Source organism: Plectropomus leopardus, chromosome 24 (assembly GCF_026936395.1).
Source record: "Plectropomus leopardus strain MGB_pleo_1.0 chromosome 24, ASM2693639v1, whole genome shotgun sequence".
NCBI classification, from domain to species: domain Eukaryota; kingdom Metazoa; phylum Chordata; class Actinopteri; order Perciformes; family Serranidae; genus Plectropomus; species Plectropomus leopardus.
Genome location: NC_142199.1, coordinates 17,302,414 through 17,326,878, shown reverse-complemented (window position 1 = coordinate 17,326,878; position 24,465 = coordinate 17,302,414). Strand labels below are relative to the sequence as shown.

General features: G+C 39.2%; 1 protein-coding gene and 1 long non-coding RNA gene across 4 annotated transcripts in view; one reads left to right on the top strand and one right to left on the bottom strand.

Moving 5' to 3' along the window:
* The window catches only part of nlgn4xa (neuroligin 4 X-linked a), a 102,775-nt gene extending 92,950 nt beyond the window's left edge, over nt 1-9,825 (bottom strand). For all 3 annotated transcript variants that reach the window (XR_015775835.1, XM_088074199.1, XM_088074198.1), the window contains exon 1: nt 9,717-9,825. The gene's annotated coding sequence lies outside the window, so the exon portion shown is untranslated. The remainder of the gene's footprint in view (nt 1-9,716) is intronic.
* LOC148185527 (uncharacterized) overlaps nt 1-24,465 on the top strand; it is a 214,197-nt gene that overhangs the window by 100,581 nt on the left and 89,151 nt on the right. Inside the window, exon 7 of the long non-coding RNA XR_015775836.1 lies at nt 19,539-19,607. This is a non-coding gene — a long non-coding RNA (uncharacterized LOC148185527). The remainder of the gene's footprint in view (nt 1-19,538; nt 19,608-24,465) is intronic.

Below are 24,465 nucleotides of genomic sequence, written 5' to 3'. Positions count from 1 at the left end.
ACGGCAATGAGAGGAACAAAGTGTTTCCCGAGGCTGCAGTAAACAAGCCCTTAGAAATATTATCGGGAGGAAAAATACTTCCTTAAATGTCTCTTACTGCTGCTCTCCTCTCTGAATTTTTCAGAAAAATGTCCTTGTAGTGCTCTTTCAGAACTACTCAGAGGCCGAGCAGCCTGCTGCTTCTTTCAGTTTGAAAAGAGAATACCCAGAATACACTGCAAAGCTGAAATAGTTAAGAATGCAATGAATAGACTATTGAATTGAGTTCCACCAAAAAACTGCAGAGGGGAAACTCATGGTTATCACCACGGACACATAGATGAGAACATAATACCCATAATATGCTACTTTTGATATTTGGCTGGTTGCACCTGTGACTACAGACGGCTCAAGTGTCACTGTGATGCTACAGGGTTTCAGTGTCAGGTCATCGTATATAAATCTATTTTTCAGCTGATGTTTCTGTGGTGGTTTACACTTCAGACAAAAACACTTTCAGATCAGGTTTCTTCAACCGGGAAATGATAGTTGAGAGAGAGACACAGTCACTATTGTATTGTCACTTTATGTATTGTTGTTATGATGACGGTGGCGCATGTAGATTCGGCAGATAGTGGCTCATCAAATTCTTGCTACTCTTTGCAATATACTTTTTTTCATTTTTCAACTCCATGGCTCCTTCTGCTGAAGCAAGACTTTTCAAAGATACAGAAGCACTTATCAACATCAGGAGAAGTTGTGTAGGGTTTAGACTGAATGCAGCAGACCGCAAGAGGATCCTCACTAATGGCATATACCAAGCGCACGGTCAGATCAGAGGGGAGAAATGAAACCGAAATCACAGGATGAAGAGAGGGAGGAGAGCTGGCATCAGGGCGAGGCTGACCCCATTTGGGCCGAGAGCTTCTCCCTTACCAAGCCTTCTGGCTAATGTCCTGTCACAGGAAAATAAAGCGCATAAGATGTGATTAAGGCTCACTCAGCTCTGGATAGGCTGATCTTGTTCAGAGCCCACAGGACACAAGAATACAAATTCAAAAAATGTCCAAGCAACTGGATGGAATTTTCACAGTCGCTGACGATTTTAACCAACTCATCCTTCAACTCCAAAGTTGTAGAAGGACCAAGGACAAATATTTTCAATATCTACATTGTACTTTATGCCAACTCTTAAGTATTCTATGTCTTTTAGGTTCAGTATCATAGGCGACTGGAATTGCTTGAGTTTCTTGAAGATGTTTCACCTCTCATTAGAGTGGCTTCTTCAGTTCTAACCCTAAAGGTGAGGATACACTACATTACTTTCAGAATCCTAAAAAATTCTGAAAAGACAGGGAGTGTACACTAACCGACTGACCTCCGTTTTATTTATCACATCTTGTGAATCCTATAGAAAATCCTGTCCAAAGTCGCGTAGTGTATCACCAGCTTTACAGAGTCGTTGAGGTTACATATAAGCTCTGAGTTTCAGATTCCATGGTTCCTTTCAGTTTGACGGCGATAATTTGTTTCCAACCATCTGTCTTCTCTGACCAAGATGTGCATGTTGTATCCTCGAAGGAATGTCCACTCTGCTTCAGATGTAATTGGACAGCTGAGTCTTGACCTGAGGAGGCTCTGCTGTGCTGTGCCATTCGCTGTGACCTCAACCACTCTATGAGGGTTCACAACCACACGGGACTAAAACCTTTGACTCCCGACCAATCTGTTAGAACAGAAGAAAATGCTCAGACAAGAGGGGAAATGTCTTCAAGAAACTCAAGCAAGTCCGGTTGCTTACGTTATACCACTCAGAATTACCATGACCTAGACAACTCTACATCTGCATATTTTATGCCTTACATCCTCTCTCTTTTTTAATATACTGTATATTCAAAAAGCACTGAGAGCCTAAGATCTAAGATTTTCATTGCCAATGTCAGCTTCTCTGAAATGGAATATTTCAAAAAAATATTGTAAAGATGGCATTAACTTTTAACTTGAAATTAACAAACTTGAAGGACAAATATGCCTACATTGTGTGGGAGAAGCTGTTCATTGACAACCGAGATTAAAAGATAAAGTTTTGACTGACCTTTAGCAGTGAGCAAAACAGAGCACACACTTTCTCTGCAAAAGCCAAGGTCCTTGCAGCCTTAAGCTTTGGGAAAAATATTGTTCTGAATCATTCAAACAATCTCTCTTACAGCCCCTCGGATCTACAAATCTATACATTTCAAAACCTTTCAATGTGACAGCACGGAAAAATAATATTAGTTTAGGCTTTTGACATATTTAATATTGGTAATGGCAGGGCCATAACATCTAAGAAATATGTCCACATTGAGCATTACCATGGTGGAACTCAGAACTAAAGAAAACAGGGTGTGAGTCCACCAAATTAATGGAGTGGCAGAGTCTGGGACAGAGTTGTTCATGTATTGATTAAACTGACTGTGAAGTCATATCACAGAGTGGAATTATTGCATGGACATGCAGGCACATTTTTACTACTGTATGTGGAGTCTTCAACAGGGCCATAACTAGTGTTTAAGAACTACCATACTCTGTTTTAATATTATTCTATTTGTTTCGGCAGATAGCACTTCAATTAGAATAATTAAATCATTTTTAATAATGGTACGGATTTAGTGGTAGCTTGATTAAGCTTTTTTCTTTCTCCTTTTTTCTTTTAAGAGTAACTAAATCCCCAAATCACATTTTTTTTAGTTGAAAAGCAATATATATGGGCATTTAGTGGTGTTGTTAATTGATTCAGGTCCAGTGCTCAACATTTGAGTGCAAAGTATTGAAATTCTACATCTTGTGTATGAATATGCATGGTTAGAAACCTGCTATTGCAATTGAATTTTGCTTTACGCTGATAGTAGCAAGAGGCTGCTTTCATCACCAACCAGACCCTCTGTCGCCGCCCCATCGCAACCCTCGCACCAAACACTTTGTGTGTGCGGCAGGGAGGGGCTGTGGATCAAGAGGTGGCACGAAAAGGCGGCTGCCATTATTGAAACGTGTTTCACGCTCTCAAGCCCAGAGTTTTAATTACTCTTTAAGGCCCCTATCATTTCAGTTCATAACATGCTTTAGTGGTGTATACAGCATTAACGGACACACTTGCAGTTAATTTAATTACCATACACTGATTGCATGATGGACCTGGAGCTTTAGATCCCTGGAGGGTCTGGGGCAGTTGCCCATTTTGACCAGTTGGTAATCCAGCCACCCTGCCAGGAATATTATAATGGGGCAGAAATGCTGAGTTATTTGTGTATTCATTTATTTTATTGGCCTAATCACATTTAAATTCTTACATTTTGGATTCTATAAATGCTGGAATTAGTCACTAAAACACTTAGAACAACATAAACCTGGAGCCGAGAGACACACAGAGCCAGACAGACTAAAATAATACTGGTTTAGATCTTTTTTTATGGGAAATTGAGAACAATGCCATACTTATCCTTACATAGTACAATTCAAGTATTGCAAAAGTACAGGAAACTTACATTAGTGGTGTTTAGTGTTATTATGGCCACAGGTTAGTGAAGGCAGGAGCCCAAGAATAGAACATAATAAATCTTCACAGTTACCCGCCAGCTTCTCCTCTAAACGCTGATTCCATTATACACATTTGCATATTAATGAGGAAAACTGATTTTCTTTCAAACCACTTCACCTAAATGCTTTGAGCCACAAGTTTAACCCTTTAAAACCTGGAATGACATCACGTCTTGTGCTGCTTTCAGACGCCTTTCACAAGTATTTAAACCTTTGAACCAGAAGCAAATTGGTGTTATTTCTTTCAAAAAGGTGGGAAAAAGGCAACGAGCAACTAAGTTATAAATATTTGACAAACTGCAATAAATTAGTAGATTTTGAAAATTATTTCTAAAAAGCTTGGGGAAATTGCTGGGGAAAATCAATATTCATAATGATCAAAATTGCATATTTGAAATGTTATATGTTACAAAATTACAAAGCACTTTTCCAAAGGTAATTTCTTCTTCTTTTTTTCAACTTTCTTTTATGCTTTTGTGTTTTTGAACAGATTTTCAGGTCATTTTCTTATAACTTTTATTCTAATTTTTATTCTAAAGCATTTTTTTCCAAATCATTTCCTTTTTTTAAACTAACTTTTAGATATTTGTCTTGTAAATTTTTACTAATTTATTATAATTCTTTGGGTCATATTTTTATTATGTTTTTTTTTAGCTCATTGCCTTATTGCAATTATTTGAAATAAATCAAACACACTTGCTCAGGGTTCAAAGAGATAAAAATCCCAAAATGTTAACAAATAAATACACTTTGTGCTTATTGATTCGCTCCAGTAATTTACAATGCATTGTATGGAAACAAACTCTTTTCCAATTATGCTAATATCACTGCATATAGATATCCTGGCAACAGGAGACAAATTGCCTTGAGCCCATCATTTTGTTTAGTGTTTGAGTACAATCACGGGCTGTTCATCACTGGCTGTTTGCCTACAAGAGTGGTTACATAATGATGAAACTGAAGAGCGGCTCTGAAGAATATCGGCGGCCGTTTGTAGTCACCTCACACAGCAGCATCTGGCAGTAAAGGGGTTAAATGCGGCGACACTTTGCACAGGTGAAACTGATGCTCATTGTTCACCTGCGGTTATATGCTTGTAAATGTTTCCGTGATAGATTGACACAGTGTGCGGTGTTTGCAATAATGTGCTGTTTTATGATAAACTGTCCTTCAGACAGCTCGGGCTGAATGCAGGGCGTGCTCCGCCGCTCTCCTTGGCAGCAGCACACAGGAGATTGCGAACATTGTTCTCACTCTTAATGATTATAGGAGATATGTCTTATGAATACCAATGACGGGGGCTTGCTGTCATTTGCATTTCAATCATTATAAAATGATCCAGGCACCCCCCGTTCTCCTAACTATGAAATGTCACAGACACACAGCAGCTGATAATTGTTAAATTTACATAAACAGTACATTGTGCATATATACATATTCTGTTTGTGCTTCTAAAGCATCAGTTGCACCACAACACTTTGCATCACTTCTTTGCAGATGTGTATTATAATTGGAGGCTAACACTAATGCACTCCTGCAATAAGATAAATCTGCTGCTTTGCTGTATAAGATGCATATATGTTGTGCATGATTTTTTTTCATGATGTACAAAAACAAAAAAAAAAGATTATTGCATGTTTGCAATTTAAAAATGTGCCGACCATCTATTATTATCATGCTCTTTTTTTTCCGACTTCACGTCTCTATTATTGCCTTCTCGATCCTCTCTTTCCAGCCTGAATTTGACCACTTTTTGTCATCGTACTTTAGGTCAAGGAAAATCTGCTGCTTTTGTTTCCAGCTGAATACCCATTTTTGGGGTATTTTTCTAGGTCAGAAAGCTCTGCATTGTTCAATATGAGTTGAAAGCAGAACGGAGCTGCTTAAATGCTGGTAGGAAAGGGGTAAAAGGGGACACAATGTGGGGAAGTTTGAACTTGCAGATGTCCTCTGATGTGCAGGACTAACAATCGACAAATCCGGTGGACTCAGGGGACATATGTGCCAATGCAACCTCATCAGTGCACCCATGTTAAATTTTCAAAAAAGGCCCAAAAGTGCCCTTTAAAAAGTCCCTTTGGAAGCTAAAACATGACAATGTGCCTCATAAGGTGGCCTTAAAACAAAAAAAAAGACGCAATGCAGTTCCGTATAGGCTGTTATAAATGCTAGAAAACTGGAACCCAAAAAGAACTTTGAGCAAATCAAAACTACAATGAGTGCATTCAGTCAAAAAATTCATCCAAATATCACAACAAAACTTGAACAAGCTACCCTGAATTAATGAAGGAATAAATGCTGCATGGAAACACATCACTTAACCCATTAAAACCCCAACTGACATCACTTTTCAAGCTGTTAAACCCTTTCTTTCTAATGGGGCAATAAACGATTTGGCAATAAATGTCCCAAAAATTAAAAGAAATTAGTAAAAGGAAGAATTTATTTATTTATTTTATTTTATTTTTAGGTTTTTTTTTTAAATGCCAGGAAAAAATGTCCAGAAAACCTTATTTCTAATTATTAGGATATATTGGGTTTTTTTTTTAATTTATTTTAAATGTTACACACACAAGAAAAAAACTTTCTGTTAACCTTTTTATTTTAACTTTTTTTTTGCATTTTTTGCTTCGGTTCGGTTTGGTTTGGTTAATTTTCTCGTAACTATTTTTTTTTCCCACAAATTTCTTGCTTGTTAAGCTTTAAGTTGCAATGTCCCCTCTTTTTTTTAAAGAAAAATATTAAATTTGCTCAACTTTCAAACACTAAAAACCTACCAAACACCCCCTCGCGTGCCAGTAAAGTGCAACAATGAAAATGAAAACCCAATTTCTTGGCTAAATATGTAAACTGTTTGCCTTTATCCAAACACACCTGCAAGATTTAGGCTTTTGCAAGAGACGGCCTCTTTGTATCTGTGTGAACACACCGTTACTATGATACCGCCACGCTTCATGCTTGCCCTAATGTCACAGCAGAAGTGCACTCAAGAGGCCCCAGTGTACCTCTGGTCCAACAGATTGACCAAAAAAAAAAGAAAATTAGCTCCAGAAAGCAGCATGTGATAAAAACAAGCTCTCAATAATCTTTAAGTCTCCAGAAACACGTTTGCAAAACCAGTTTGTGTCCCAGCTCAGAGGCAGAATCACCATAAATACAAGCTCATGCCAAAAAATGCCAATCACATGCAACTTATGTAGTAAAAAAAAATAGTACTGACACATTTTTCAAAAAACATAGAATTTTACAACTTTAACTTCTCCAAGTACAACAAAATAAGCAAATCTGTCATTTTTATTTCGATTTCGATACTTTAATAAACATAACGCTGGCAGTGTAAGAAGCTGGATTTGGTACAGTTTATTTTAGCCGTTATTCATCCCAAGTATTAGCCGAGTCATGGCAACCACACATGACTTGATTTATTTCTCCGGCGATGCCGACTTTGGGCCGAGGCTGGGCCAGGTCATTTTTGATAATGATCCCTCAATGGCCGTGTCAGCAGCTGGAATTATTTGGTCTAATTCTAGAGCGTCATTCACCCCAACTTTTAGCTGAGTCAGACATCCGGTCATGACCCAACTTATGTATTTCGGCATGTTTGGGCCGATAATGGGCCAGGTCATTTGGATAATGGCCCTGTGACAGTGGTGTGGTAGCCAAAATCAAGCAGTTTATTTGGCCCAATTATGGCGTCATTCACCTTAAGTCTCAGTTAAGTCGGCGACTAGACGCAGCCTGATTTATTTCTTCCGGCATGCCGAGTTTGGGCCGATTCTGGGCCAGGCCATTTTTGGTAACAGTCACATGATGGTAATGTCGACAGCAGGAAACGGGTCTGTTTCGACACCCACGCTCAGGTGTCGATCATCCCAAGTCTCAGCTGAGACGGACAGCCAGAAGTTGTTGCTGTTGTTTTTTCAGCATGCCGAATTTGGGCCAACGCCGGGCCAGGTCGTTCCTGATTACGGCAGCTAGAATCAGGTCAGTTTAGTTGATGCAATTCTGGAAGGTCATTCATCCCAAATCTCAGCAGAGTCAGACAACCGGACGCAACCTAACTTATTTCTTCCGGCATGCAGAGTTTGGGCCGATGCCGGGCCAGGTCATTTTTGGTAACGGTCCAGTGCTGGCAGCCAGAATCGGGCCAACAAAACTGGCCCGCGTCATTGTCGCAAATCTCAGCCAAGTCAAACAACCAGACGCAACTTATTTCTTCTTTCTCCTGCTTGCACAATCAAATCTATCAATCAAATCTATCAACAGTAGGCCGAAAGAACACGCTCCACAGCTCCTGCTGTTTGTCCCTGTCGACCATGTGTTTGGACAGATCAGCAAACAACTGCCTGCTCAGCATCTGCATGTCATCCCTGACCCCTCAGAAGAATATCTTGATGTACCGTGCGATGGATGGGCCTGCAGTGCAAATGTATTGAAATGCAAAGCACAATGAGCAAAACGACAAATCAATTCAAATGCAATAACATTTCGGCCAATCTATCACATTTTTCACCCTTAAAAGACTCCCATTTTGTCATATAAAAAGGCAAGACCAGATCAGTGGAATTAGAAATGAAAAAAAAAAACTTAAAGGCAAAACCGTGAGTGCATATTTTAAAGGCGCCCACTCTCACTAAAGATTACTCCCCGACAAAACAATAAAAACCAATTTCCTGCATTCGTCCCCTGACATGTTCCCAGAATCCTCAATATTACAGGGGACATTCAGGAGGAGTGGATTATGGAGCTGTGTTGTGGATGTTTGACTTGAAATGACATGACTTTCATCCTGGCTGAAGTGCGCAGTTTGTCGAAAAACGTGCAAAGGCCAAAGCCGAAAGAGGGGAAACAATTGAAAAACACGACTTATCGGACACAAAACTGGAGTACGAACATGCAGATTCCTAGAAATTGGACACGTCCAGCTCTCTCAAATCACCGTCAAACAACTCAGTAAGAATTACCATAATCTTCAAACGTCTCATACAGCCACCCTCGTGTGAATGCTACACCTGGTTGGTTTTTCCCCCTTCTGTGCTGAAGGAAGGCGGGTTGTCGTTTTGCAGCAGAAGCTCACTGGAGGAACATGTTAACCTTTTTTTTTTTTTTTTTTTTTTGCTAATACACTCCATTAAAGATGAATTTATGATCATATCTGCTTGTCCAAGAGCGGGTTTGAAAAGCAAAAGAGGTCACACTTCACCTTTTTCCCGAACGCTCGTCCGCATTTTTGCATTCTCAAAGACTTTAACGCACGTGTGCCGCGGGAGCCAATTTCCATGTTGCAGCCGGTTTTTGTGCAAACACACACACACAAGGTCAAAGCATGTTGTGTGAAGCTGCACCTCTCTGGGAAGAGAGGGGGGGGGCGTGTGAATGCCACCCAGTGTGAACACAAGCTGAAAATCACAGCATTAGCAGCGGTGGAGCTGTAAAATTCATGCAAGGCACCACTTTCCCTCTCTCCACCCCCATCCCCCCACCCTTCTTCTTTTTTTTTCTTTCCCCTCAAAATCCTCATCCAGATATCTACACCACCATCTTGTGGCTGCTCGGATAGCTATACGCGCGGAGGGATGCTCGCTGGAACATCTCTGCTGCACCGACTCAAGAGTTGTGATGGGGAGAAAAACGCAGGTGTGTAATTGGGGAGGTGGAGGGGGGGGGTTAAACGCTATGTCGTGTGGAGGCAGAAACGTAATGTCAGATCATAAAACGCGTCTCCTCTTGTGTGTCCGCCGCGCGTTAAAGTTAACCGAGCTGTTGCTTTTGAGTTTGCACCCCCTAAAAAAGCAGATTTACACTCACAATGAATAAGATTTGCTTGCACAAATATTTTGCATGAAAGTGCGCAATAATCTGCCGGCGCGGAGGTGTTTTCCATCATTTTTTTTTTACGCACAGGTTCCGCTTTAAAAATTAGAAGAATAGAATAATGCGCACAAATGTATGGTTAAATCCCTTGTGGATTGTGTTCCCTTGCGAGACGCGTCCGGACAAGATAAGAAGGAGGAGGTGGGGAAAAAGAAGAGGAAGAGGAAAAAAGGGGGGTCAAAAAGCAACACAGAAATCCAGCCGATTGTCTATAAATTTTGTCTGTTTCCATCCGGAGGACAAAAAATCTCCAAGCATCACATCCAGCCCGGCAGCGCGCGACTTACCTCAGCCTGCGTCTCCGACCGTCTCACTCTTTTATGTAAGTCCTGACTTGAGGCGAAAACACACACCACATGGGGGTGGTGGAGGGATGGGGGGAGAAGAGAAGAAAAACCACAATAAAGTCCAGCCCTGCTGCTCTGCAAATCCAAAGTAAGAAAGCGCAGTCCCGATGAAGGTAGCCCGAGCTATACGTCCTGTGAGTGTGTGTGTGTGTGTGTGTGCGTGCGTGCGTGCGTGTGCGTGTGTGTATGTATGTATGTGTGTGTGGTGGAGGTGGAGGGGAGGGAGGGGAGGGGGGGAATAGAGATGCGGCTTTATCAGCGCAGAAGATGTTTCAATGAGTCATTGCAGAGGCACTGGAAACGGTGCTGAATCTAATTGCTCTCATAGAGCGAGTGTATTGCGAGGACAAGATTAGTGTTAAGAGAAACCAGGTCTCTCTCTCTCTCTCTCTCTCTTTCTCTCTTTTTCTCTTTCTCTCTCCCTCTCGAGCTCGAGCTCGAGCTCGCCATTGGACTACACCGCCTGAAATTTACTAAGCCTGCAGCCAATAGATTGCCGCATTCTCTCAATCACCCTTAACCAGCCGCTGTGTTGTGGCAGCTCTGGCATGGAGCAATGGAACATGGCAATGGGCTGCATCCCCAGGGGGGCTCCCAGGGGCCCCCAGAGTAACTGCAAGAAGCATAGAGAAATAGCTCACTTCACTGTGATGTAAAGAAAAGTTAAAGCCCAAATGCTGAATTTTGAAAAATAGAGTGATAAATTATTGCAGAAAAGCAAAAGTCTCACTTTTTTTCCAGTTCAGTGTTATCCATAATTAAGGTTAACCCTTTGAAACATGAGCAAACTGGCTTGATTAATTAATTAAAAAAAAACACATTGTAAGAAGGCAGTGGGCAGTAAAAGAAGAAATGACCCAAAGATTAGTAATTAGTAAAAAAAAAAAAAATAATAATAATAAATAAATAAAAAAGAAAGACAGCGAAATGAAAAAAGAAAAAGAACAATTCCTAAAATTGGATTTAAAAAAAAAAATTAAGTTTGAAAAAATAAGAACTTTGAATTCCATGTATTTAATTTTGAATGTATTTATGATAACCATAAACATCGATTTTCTGTATTTTTTTCTCGATATTTTTTCCCTAGCTTTTTTCAAAAGCATTTTCTAAATTTACCAATTTCTTGCAATTCGGCAAACAAGTTCCTAATTGCCTTTTTGAAAGTTTTTTGTTTTTCAAAATTTATTTGAAAAAAAGAAAGGAAAAAAATACAAGAAAATGTACATGAAAACAGAAAAAAAGAGAGAAAATTAAACATATAATAATTTAGAATTTTAAATATGTAGTTATGACTACAAATACAGATTTTCTGTACTTTTTTCTAGACATTTTTTACCCTAGCTTTTTAAAAATCAAAATCTACTTTCTTGCATTTTGCGGAACACTTCTCACCAAGTTGCCCATTACATTTTCCCCTATTGGTTTTTGACAGAACTTTTCAAAAAAATCCTTCAAAATATTTGAAAAAGAGAAAAAGAAAAAAGAACTACAAGAATATATATATAATACCTAAAAATTGAAAAGAAAGAGAAAATAAATATTATATAGATTTTGAAAGAAAAAGATGGTTAAAATAATTAATTAGAATGCGGTCTTCTGGGTGAAAGGCCTGTGTTTGTTTGATCAATCCACCTCAGTGCAGGTTTTCTTGCCGTTTATACTGCATCATTTGCATCAAGTATGGCAATGAATGGGTTTTCAACTTAAAAATTATAGCCTGGTGCATCTTGTTAAGATGCTTAAGGTTACTTTGGCGTCAATATTATTGGTAATATTAATGGTATTTGACGATCTGGGAATAGGAACAAGCTTAGGTCCGTGTACGTCGTCCTTACGCACAGTGATCCGAAGAAAGCAATGACAATCAAAGGCTCCTCATAATCCACAAACGATCTCCTTTCCCTTCAACAGCCTGTTTTTTAAATTTAGATAATGATAAAACGAATGCTGAATCCTTTAAAGTGTCAGCGGGATTCCCTGTGATATCAAGGTCAAGCTCATTTCATATCAACATGAATAAAATCGGCCGCGTTTCTCATCACCATGTCGGAGAAAACAGGCCTACAGCGGGACTCGATGGCGGAGCAAGAGACGGGCAGAGAGCTGCACATGAGGCAGGCCTCCCTTTGATATCGTCATCATTTATTCCTTTTCCCCACATCATAACCCTCAGCAGTCGGGGGTATCCTCCTCGCCTCTGAAGTATATATCAGCTTCAGTCAGTGGCTTGGCCCAGATTGACTGGGTGACTTTCATAAGACTGATGAGGGAGCGTCACTGCTGCCCGCGCGAGGCCAAATCAAATGTTCAGCAGGATTTGCAGAAGCACCCGCAACCTGTGGAGCTCTGAAAAGCACACATACGACCTCCTTCCTCCCGTATGAGCCGAAACTGCTGCAGGATGGAGCTGTCGCCGATGACGTCATCATCCAAACTACAAGCAGAGTGGAGGTTTTAGTGGAAGTGTTGCAAGTCTGCTCGAGCCGTGCTCCAGATTATGTCGTAAAAATCATAAATTATGGCAATATATCAATTATAGGAAGCGAAATCTCACAGATTCATGGGCATTTAATATTTAAAAATGAAGAAAAGAAAAGAAAAAGACAGTTAAAAATATTTTTTTAGTTTGAAACCATTAGAATTCACACATGGACCACAGTAAACTTGGTTTACAGAAGTATAAAAACATTAAAATTGAAAAAATAATAAGGCAGTGGGTACTGAAAAAAGAAATTCCAAAAAAAAAGTAAAGTAAAAAATGTAAAGACTTTTTTTTAAAGTACAAGAAAATTGCCTGAAAATTGGAAAAAAAAAAAAAATAGAAAAAAAGGAAAATTTTAAAATGTAAAAAAAAAACAAAAAAAAAAACAAATATAGTTACAAAAATATTTTTTCCCTTGCTTTTTAAAAATCATTTCCTGAACTACTAATTTCTTGCATTTTTTGGAACATTTCAAGATGCTCATATCCTTGTTTTCCTCATGTTTGAAAAAAATAAAAAGAGTGATGTTGCTCCAGGTTTCAAAAGCTTAAAATATATGATCAGGTTATCACATATCAAAGTGAAATTTAGCTGCATTTCTCAATTTTGTGAAGTTGTAGCAACTTAAAAACAAGTGAAAGTGGAGTGATATTGTTCTTTTAGTTTTAGCAACTTCAGTAAACCAAGTATAGTGTCAACATGTTAACGAAACAAAATCGCCTTGATGAGGTTAAGCCAAAATTATTTGGTTTACTGTCACTTTTTAAGTTGCAAGAACTTCACAAAATGAAGTAAATACAGCTCAATTTTGAGTAAACGTAACAATGAGATGTAAATTAAACCTAAATTACAGTTATATTTACTTCCAACTTCAACGCAATCGGTTTCCCATATTTTTTTTACCTAAAATCAACTTTTTACAGTGTACTCCTGCACAGCATAGCGTAAATCCAGCCGCGGATGGAGTGTGCACGGATGGACGGAGCGTGCGCTCTCCTGCAGAACGAGGAGACTGTCAGACCTGCAGACTTACAGCGGCACCACAAGTTGAGGGCAAGAAGTGTGGCATTTAATACTTCACAGAGGACACGCTTTGCCTCTGATGATTTAGACAAACAGTGGCAGTAACCGCATGCGAAGAGACAGAGACGGGGGGAGATCTGAGACGGCGAGGACTCCTCTCTTCCTCTGTGTTTAAGCACAGACAATTCCTGTCGCCTCGGGGTAGCAAACAGATACATAAAGGCAGTAAAGGGACCGCTGAGGCATGACGATGGGATTCTTCAGGAGCAGCCGGCTCTCTGGTGTTGACACGTGAAGACAAGGACAAGGCCTCTTCAGCAAACACTTAGCATTGTCTGTGTGTTGATGCAATAGAGACGAAGCAGATGGCTTCTTACTCCAGCCCCCTTATTTTTTTTTTTTTAAAGCGTGATCTTTAAAGGAGCCGTCAGAAACATTTTACAGTCTCTTCCCGCAAAATAACCATAGGCTGCCACAGATCAATGCCAGTCACTCCTGTGCTGCTCTGGGGCTGCTGAGATTTCAGCTTTTGTAAACAGGCAGAGACTCTGAGTATTTGCTCTGCGCTCCCCGGACAGTCTTGGAAAGGTAAGACTTTATGCTCTGCAGGTCTGAGGACATCCATCTGCAAACTCCGTCATGACACTTTCCTCCAGCTCCCACTTAAGGATAAATTCCAGCCTGCGATTCCACCCTGTGTCGTTTCCAACAAATACCAAAAACAGCATCACTCAACTCTGGTGCTATCACACTGAGCTGAGTTTTGGTTTGATGTGCTCGAATTTTGGAGATTGTCCTCGTCTTTGCCACTTAAAATAAACCGTGTTACTTAGAGCAATTTTTGAACAGCTTTGTACCAAAACAACATGGGTACTATGTTGAAATTAACAGTGGAAAACTTCCCTCCATTTAAACAGTGCCTATAGAAACTTGAATAAATGGAAATAAACTTAATGAAAAAAATTAAACTTATATCTATCTATATCTATATCTATATCTATATCTATATCTATATCTATATCTATATCTATATATAGATATAGAATAGAACTTGAATATATAGAATTAAACTGTAATGTATGGAGTGGAACTTGGATATATGGAGTGCATATTGAATATAGAATGAACTTTGAATATATAGGGCAAGAAACTGCAATATACAGGTTGAAACTGTGATATATGGACTGGAGCATGAATGACTGGAGTGCAACTTGAAAATATCAAAATAAAGTGATGTATGGCATGGATGTCAAATACATGGAACGGACAAGAAAATACGTCTATGGAATGAAATCGTAATGAAATCTTGGGTATATATCAAATGACACTTAAAGAAATGATATATACAGTAACATATGGAATGAAACTATAATTTAGGGAACTAAAGTGTAGTATATGACATTAACATGTATATATATATATATATATACATCCAATGAGTTAAATAGAGAGAGGAGCACCTGATTTATGACCTTTGAGATTTTCTAAGTACAATGTTATACTGTTAAACCATGATACCACCCAAGCGTACTTATTCCACTGACCATGGATAAGTACCTCATACAACTCCACTTCAAAAAAATCGAAAAAAATACAGGTTATCACGAGGGGAGTGTTGAGTTTGTATCAAGAGCAAATTGAATCAGAAGCAGATCAGAAAACGTGCAGATCTCCCACTAAAATATGATAATGTATACTTAACCTTATTTTAGGGTCAGGCAACGTGCGTAATGTAACTGAAAATTCTGTTTCATTGCATTAAAATGAATGCGGATGTCACGTAATTTGCATCCTCGATCACACCTTGGATCTGTTGAAGTACACACGTGATATATTTGCTCTTCCACTTATAGAAATGTTGAATAATAAATACAAAGAAGTTTTTAGTAAGCCAAATATTCGGTATGTGGTTAAGACCTTTCTGGGTTTTGACCCTTGTACATATGATTCATCTTCCTTTCTCCTTTTTTTTCCTCTCTTTGCGATTTGCCAGAGGTGTTTCCATTGTCTGCTTGGATATTTTCACCCTTTCCTCTCCTTGACCTGTCACTGATCCTTGCTTCTCAAACAGAGAAGTGCACCTCGCAGATGTCCCTTGTCACCCGTGAACCTCATGAATTTGGATTGATGTGGCCCACAGTCCCTCCCCGACCTTAGACCGCGGCAATTTCCAAGCGATCCGCTGACCAACCGGGCTTTTGATCCAAATCATAAATGGCAGCTGCCATAGAGAACAGACAGACAGACAGATGGGGTGTCATGGATCACAATAGGCACAGGATATATCATCAAGTCTAAGGTGAAGTGCATGTTTCAGTGCTGCAGCTGGAGTTTGCCGTGTTTTAACACTGAGTTGGATGGACCTGAATTTGGAGCAACTTTGATTCATGATTCAGCCTTTCGTTACCCGATGCATACCAGAAACCAGATGGGTTATGGTCCTATTCCCTAACCTGTGGGCTATCCTGAACCAAACCATTCAAGGTCAATGCCTAACCCCAAGCATCCCAACCCTAACCAAGCTTTTTACTGTCCTTTCTGTCTTAAAGAAAAAAGTACTTTTTTCCTGCTTTGACTTATCGTTAAAAATCCCGTTCCAAAGGTTAAGCCATTAACGGCTTCACTTCCCCATCTATGGTCCCGCAACAGGTTCTCCTCCCAAGTCATCAGATATTGCCGCTTTGTCAGTGGACTTCCAAGTCTACATATTCCGCACGAGGTGTCCTCTTGCGTCTGCTGTTGACGCTCTAGGATGCAGCAATCAATGCTGCGTGGAAACAGACGCACATAGTTAGATTTAGGCAACAAAAGGTGGATTTTGGTGTCAGTTTCTGGCAAAGCGGCAGTGTTTGACGACTTCGGAATGAGAATGGCCTGGTTTTTGTCAAAGCCATTGGACTTTATTGACAAAACAGTCATTTAGTTCTCTGAACACGCTGTTTCAATCAGTTAATTAGCTTGTTTTTCTGTGTGACATTGGTAAATCTGAACTAACCCTTTTGACACCAACGTTATACCAAAATAAACTATGGCGGCAGTGGTAGACCAGCAGCTGCTTGGTTATTTTGGATTCGATTTTTTGACGGTGGCTACATTTTGTTGTTGACCCCTCCAAAGACCCCATGCAACTCCACTTCGCAAACACCGAACTATCCTTTAAACACGCTGTACAAGCCTTGTTGTCATGCATTTCTTTATCTTGCTGTCTTTTTTTGTGCCATTGCATCAGATTCACCTGACTTGCACGTCCAAAAAACACTCAGTTGTCTCGACTTGAGCACCTGATGGACAGATGAGCAGGTGTCACTACCGCTGTCGTAAATATCTCAATTATGTAACATAAATCCATCCAGCTGACGAGCATGAATGCAACCCGTCTTTTGGCAGCATTGCATCATGGTCCGCTGAGGCTACTGTCAAGGAAGAAAAAAAATGCCTCTTTGCTTCATCTATCAGAATTCTGACTCTTCAAACCGTACAACTTCTCAGGAGCTGAACTTTGAAAATCAAACAGTGTAGCAACTGGAGATATCTCACATGTCACGCTGGTGTTATTGCTTATTTATTGATATGTCTCACCGAGACCTACATTAGTCTCAACCTGTTGGAACATGTTGGAAAAGATGTGACCTATCGAACTGTATTGCAATATAAATATAATGGCAAGTTGCAGTGAATGAAGGATCCATAAAAACAAAGTTTTTATACAGAATCTTACCAATGTACCAATGTGGGAAGTAGTGTTTCTTTTATGTAGCGAGTTGGACATTGGGGTGGTCAAAGGGCGTGTCCTTTGTCTTGCTATCCGGATTACCTTTTGTTATTTAAAAAGAAAAGACAAAAGTATGATTTTTCCACTAACTTTATCATAGCTGCCGTGCATGAATATGTTAACTCTAAATTATATAAAACAATATTGTCCTTCAGTGTTTCCTCATACAACAATGAAGGACGATAACAGTTTCTGTCCTGTCATGTTGCAACCGCTGTGCACGTATTGGGTGGATGCGTCAGGTGCTGTTCAGCTGTCTGCAGGCATATAACAACACATCCAGTTCTGTATGCACCTGACACCATCCTGCAGAGAAAGGTACCTCTTGCTGTTGCGCATTTTTGCCAATGGCGCTATCGTCGGAATGAGAATGGGCTGGATATGTACGAATTTTGGTGCATTTGGTTTTTTTTTTTTGGTAATATAACGTAGAAACAGTACAAAAGCTTGAAAAATGCTTGAAAATCATACCAACAGTCACTGAAAACAATCAGCCAACACAGTTGGAGATGCCATAATGGAGCCAGGTCTCTGCAACGATTTCAGAACACAGTTTCCGGTCTCATGTTGCTGGTCCAGCCTGAGTCTATACCATCTTTTCCACTTTTTTAGTCGAACAGCACTCAATTCTTGGGGCATTCACACTGCTCTTGGTGGTTTTTGGTCCAACTGGTCCAACTGGTCCGACTGGGTGGTCTTAAAATGCTACAGGAGGCAGTGATCGTCTCAATTAACCCAACGCTTCCTTCTCCGATGTCGATGATTTTGTCTCTATAGGCCATCCACTCACAAAACTGAAAAGACAATTAATTTAAAACAAAAAAGTTAAATGGTCCACATCTGCATGCGCCACCATCACCATAGTCCTCATCTCATTTGATTGAGTTTCTCCTGATTGAACTCATGTCCGGAAAGTCCTTCGATGCTCAGCAGAGGACTTTACCGCTCTACCTCTACGGCTAGTCGGCCTTCAGAATAGATTATTGTGTGGCCGTAAGTTTATGTGACAACTTAATGTTACTCTCATTTCGCAATATCTTTCCAAAGGCAACACATGTATTACCATCAGCGCGGTGTTCATGTATCAGATTTGCCAATAGCCTATATCACCTGCAGTCTCTCAGAAATGTAATACTATACTTTCATCTCATGCTGTTTACAAGCGGAAGCATTTACTTTATAGCACCTTTTTTTTCCAAGGGTAATTCATATAATTTCACACATCAGCCAAGAGAGTAAGGCGCCCATCGGTATCCACGGTGACAGGCTCTGCCTCATGGTGGGGAATTGTAAGCATGTGCATGTTTATTTATACCGTTCACCTTAACGCCGAGGGCTCTTTACGGCTCAGGGTGACTCCATGTGTAGTGACACTCAGAGGGCCAGTGGGCAGGAAGTACTTTGGAAAAGGTCATTGTTGCTGTTATATTTGTATTGGGGGAGTTTCCACACATTCCTACTGCCATGTACATGTTGAATCAAGGCTTTAGTTATTGCTTAAACTTGAATCCTCTTGATAAGTACTTTATTTGTTGTTTTTTAGCAGTTACAAGTTAGGTTATTAAGTCAGAAAACACAATAACCCAAATATAAACCTACACGAGGAACTGCTTTCTGGAAGATAGCCATATTTGCAAACTTGTACCAATGGTGACTACTATCAGCATCTTGGACGAAGATACAGTAAAAAATACAACATGAGCAATTTCATCCACTCGTCTCTTTGTGAGAAAACACACTAAAAAGCGGTGGTCAGCGTTAATGCATCAAATGTGATGCTGTAATTTAGCGTTATTCGCCGGCCAACTTTCCCATCTTTAAGAGGGTGTACTGGGCTGAGTGTTAAAGCCATAGTGTTGCAGTACTGCTACTGGTAGTACACTAAAATACCTTAGGAATCCAGTGGTACCACCATGTTAGTCTAGCCCTTCAATAATAGGGTTTTCAGGGGGCTTTATTCAAGTACTGTGCTCAAATGTGAACTCAAGGTACTTGTACTGTTTCTTTTTTTTAATTTTTTTTTTTTTTTTTTATATATAATTTTAGTTTTTTTCTTTTTTTTGTAGGTGTTTTTTCCTCTTTTTTTTGCATTTTTTTTATTTTGAAGTTTTTCGGGTCTTTTATTTATGTCATGGGGGGGTTGTGTTTCTTTTTTTCTCCTTTTTGAACAATTTTGAGTTTTGGACTTTTTTTATTTATTTATTTATTTATCTAAATAATTTGTGAGTTCATGGTGTCAAAATAATGTTGCATTTTGCCTTTTTCTTTTGCATACTTTTATATTTCATACTTTAAGTACATTTTCCTCATTATACTTACCATTTTCAATGCAGGACTTCTACTGGCAACAGAGTATATTTTGTGTGGTATTTGTACTTAATTAGATGAGATGCATACTTCATCCACCACTCACTGCATGTCAGCAAAAACCAGTGCTAAGTCAAGCCCCTAATGTGTCATGTCTTGTGTTATTTTCTGTTTTCAGACACACCTGTCCTCTTAGTGTCCTCATGTGTCCTCATGTGTCCACCTGCTCAAGCTGCGTCGTGCTCCTGTGAGTAGTTTTCTGTCTACTTTTTGTTTCATTTTTTAATCATTTGGGGTGTTTAAAGTAATTTTTGGCATGCTTTTTTGTTTGTTTTTTTGTGATTTTTTTGTTTTGCTTTTTGATAATTTGGGAGTTTTGGGGTGTCTTGTCTATTTTTTGAAAGTAATTTTGCATATTGTGGCATGCTTTTTTTGTTGTTTTTTGTTTTGTTTGCTTTTTTTTCATTTTTTCTGCATTGGGTACTTTTACATTTTAAATTTTAAGTACATGATTATACTTACTTTTACTGAAGTACCATTTTCAGTGGAGGAATTTTACTGGTTTACTAGTAGTATTTTTACTTGGTATTATTACTTACACTTAACTAAAGCAACTGAATACTTCTTCCACCACTTAAAATATGGAATAGTGTGAGGAATTTTGTATTTTTTTGTCTCATAAGGGTAAAAAATACTGACATATCTGACAGATCGATGCAAACAGCATCGGTTTTATATCATGCGCTGCGGCATGAACGTCTGCCTATAAGCTCTGCAGACCGTTAACCACAAACTGAATTGGGGTGCAGCTGTTAGAGTAACACCAGAGGTAACTCTCCAAAATGCTCACCGTGGAAAAAAAAAAAAAAAAAGCAGAATGCAAAGCCGGACTGTAGGGACAAAAATCCAGTCTGTGACCTTGACCTGTAAAAAAAAAGGCTGGCCGCGCCTCGCAGCACTCTGCTCACTGGCCGCGGTCGCTGAGAGCCCATTAGCGTCTGGCAGGCGGCGGCGTTGCTGCAGCTCTCGCTGCCTGGTTTCAGGAATGTTGTTTAATCACATAAAATCATAAGCAGCGGGCATTAGTTTGTTTAATCACGCATGTCTCCCGCTCGGTGAGTCAGCAGAGTGAGGAAACAAACTCTGTCAAATGTTCATTAGAGCTGCATTAGAGCTCTATCTGTTGGACGCTAAGTGGCAGGGTGGAAGGCCACAGTCACACAGCTGCCACGCTGGATTAAGATGGATTATTTGTTTGGCCGGAGAGTAATCCTGGGTGATTGCTGACTGGCTATAACCTCCCCGCGTTGTGATCGGTGCTTGTAGTGATTCCTTCAACAATCATCTTTATCACAGCGCTCCTTTTCTTTTCCATCTATTCTGCATCAGTTGCCAATTAACTTTTAGACGCTTCCGGTTCGTTTAAGCCTGAAAGTCAAAGAGTGCATGGGGAAATCACTGCAGCGCCCAAAAGGACGTGTCCAACACCTGGCTGTTATTCTTACTTCACTGAGTAGAAGTCACTCTATTTCTGACTGGGTTTTCTTTTTTCTTTTTTTTCTGGTGGTACTTGAATTCATAGATATTCAACATTCAGGACATCCCTCATCTCTGAATTTTGTATTCAGGCAGTCACTTGTAGCCTCCAGTGTAGTTCTGCACATTTGTTGTGTAGAGCAGTGGTGCAATATTCAGATGTGAAAATACTGTGAAACGTCCTCAAATTCGACAAACTTCCTAAAATCCTAGAAATCTGAGAAAGTCCTACATTTTGAGAAATGTTCTGAAATCGGAAAAACTTGCCAAAAATGCTACCATTGTCCGATTAATGCACATTTGTTTTGTAGAGTAGTGGCAGCAGAAGTATTCAGATCCTTTGCTGAAGTAGAAGTACTAACACCACACTGCGAAGATATTAGGAAACACACCGAAATCCTAGAACAGTCATAAAATGACCTGAAGTCCAAGAAATATCCTGAAATCCTACAAATGTCCTGGAATCCTAGAAATATCCTTAAAATGTGAGAAATGTCCCAAAAGTCTAGAAACATAAGAAAATCCAAAAAATGTCCTACTATGCAAGAAATGTCCTAAAATCAGAGAAATGTCATTAAATTCAAGAAACTTCCTAAAATCCAGATACTCCCAAAATCCTAACAATGCTCTAAAATCCTTGAAATGTCCTTAAATCATATAAAAAAAAAATCCCATAAATCCAAGAAAGATCCTAAAATCCTTTTTTTAAAAAAGGCAGATAAATCTTAGAAATGTCCTGGAATCCTAGAAATGTCTTTAAATCCTTGAAAAGTCCTTAAATTAGAAATGTTCTATGATTTCTAGAAATGCTTTAAAACCTAGAAATGTCCTAAAATCCTAGAAATTACCTGGAATCCTAGAAATTACCTGGAATCCTAGAAATTACCTGGAATCCTAGAAATGTCCTGGAATCCTAGAAATGTCCCAAAATCCTTGAAACGTCCTTAAATTAGAAATGTCCTAGAATCCTAGAAATGACCTGATATCCAAGAAACATACCTAAATCCTAGAAACGTCCTTGAATTAGAAATGTGCTAGAATCCTAGAAATGTACTAAAATCCTAGAAATGTACTAAAATCCTAGAAATGTGCTAGAATCCTAGAAATGTACTAAAATCCTAGGAATGTATTAAAATCCCAGAAATGTCCTGGAAGCCTAGAAATGTCCCAAAATCCTAGAAACATAATTAAATCCTAGAAATGTCCTTAAATTAGAAATGTGCTAGAATCCTAGAAATGTACTAAAATCCTAGAAATGTGCTAGAATCCTAGAAATGTACTAAAATCCTAGAAATGTGCTAGAATCCTAGAAATGTACTAGAATCCTAGAAATGTGCTAGAATCCTAGAAATGTACTAAAATCCTAGAAATGTGCTAGAATCCTAGAAATGTACTAAAATCCTAGGAACGTTCTTAAATCTTAGAAATGTCCTACAATCCAAGAAATGTACTAAAATCCCAGAAATGTCCTGGAAGCCTAGAAATGTCCCAAAATCCTAGAAACATAATTAAATCCTAGAAATGTCCTTCATTAGAAATGTCCTAGAATCCTAGAAACATGTATGGGGCAGCTGCAACTGGCCCCTGGCCTCCTGTCATTTTGTAGAAGTGGCCCCCAAGCAAAGCAGGTTGAGTATCTCTGGTCTGGAGCGTTTTCATGCATCTCTATGAAATTTTGGTTAAAAAGAAAAAGTGGCTTCGGATTTTAGTTTATAATCTATTTCTGCATTTCCGCCCAAAATATCTCATTCCGTCTTAACTGTGGGGCCCACACAGAGGCCGGATCCTCGGGGTGCGTTCTCGGGGTCAAGAAGGCAAACGAAGTTACGTGTTTAAGAGCGAGGAATGATGCGTGGAACTCTAGTCGGGGAATCGTTCAGCTGCTCATTAGCACGACTGACGGAAACTCCCTCTGATTTTACACCTGGCCTTGAATTCATTTTCACCGCCTCGCCGTGCAAATACTGTTTTCCAGCCCCCGCCGAGCTGTTTGGAGAGCTTTTGAGCAGCAGGGAGGGGGTCTGCTGGAGGAGTGTACAGCTCTGCACTGCTGAACCCCGAAACCCGAACACAGGAAAAACTAATCACTGACGCAGATACACAACAGCAAGTGCATTCACCTGCTGAGTATCAGTGGTGCAATTTAACAGAGTGCATTCACTCAAATACTGTATTTCCATTTAAGTACTTGTGTTTTCATGCATCTTTATACTTTTACCCATTTCAGAGAGAAATATTGTACTTTTTTACCTCACGACATTTATGCAATTGCCGTATTTTACTAATAATTTTACTAACTAATAATAAATAAAACAATTATATTAATTGTATAATAAATAATAACAATAAAGCTTATTTTTTTTGCATAAAACCGTAACAAAAAGATATGATGTTTTGTAATAAATTAATTCACCAAAACAATCTATACAAGCACAGCAGCAGTCAATTAATTGCCAGCTGTTTTGATAAAAACAGCGAGCTCTTTTGGAGCTATCCAAGGTGCTGAAATATTACACGCGTTAGTCTACAATTTTGTTGTTTTTGCAAATTTTCTGTAGTAAAAAAACAAAAAACAAAAACTGAAACGCCTTCTCCATCTTTAACTCTGACGTTATTAATGTGATTTTGACGATTTCGGCAAATTCTGAACAATACGTGCGTATAATATTTTCAAATATATATATCTCTCTCTCGTCTCCAGTGCTGTGTACGGTGGAGCTATCCAAGGTGCTGAAGCATTTTTTTTGTTTTTTTTTTTCATTTTCGACAAAAACTTCAAACACTTAGGAGTAGTTAAAAAACATGTGTTATTGTACTCTTTAGGTACAACCTTTAATAACATTTAAGACCTATTGTCACATGATTGTAATTAAATTCTGAACATAAAAAAGAGAAAAAAGGAGCTTGCAAAAAATTAAAAAGACTAAACCGCAGCATCGTTTTATTAAGTTTGTTTAATCAGATATCTATAATAAACATTATAAGTTTGCTCACAGTGCACAAAACATCCAAAATCAGAAAACTGCCAGCTCAGGAACAAGTAGAGGGTTTGGCTGCTGCATCTGACACTTTGATCTGAGCCTCGTGGGATTTGCCCGACTGTTAAATCTACACTGTGCTTATGGTTCAAAGCCGTCTGCACTGACCCCATCACTTTCTATACAAAGGGAATGCAGAGAGCAGAGATGGACCGCTCGGTATTCACTTAGCCCTGCAGAAAAACTGCTTTTTTTCCCCCTCTCTCCCCTCCACCATGTATTTTTAGCAGCATCATTGTGGCCTAAATAAATTGATTTTTTTTTTTTTAAGATATTTAAACTCCCGGAGCTAGTTGCCTCTTGGTCTGCTGCACGCAGGCCTGTTATCCCACTTAAGTTTAGCAAAGCAGCTCTGTGAGTGGTCGAAAACCTATGGAGAATATTGGAGAGCCAAAGCAAATAAAAGCTCCACAAAAAAAAAAAAACACTCTGCTCTCTTCTACCTGCAAGCAATTTTTACTTAAAACTTTCTTTTTTTTTGTACAAGTGATCTTTTCATACGATACCTTAAAAAACAGTCTAGTTTCATAA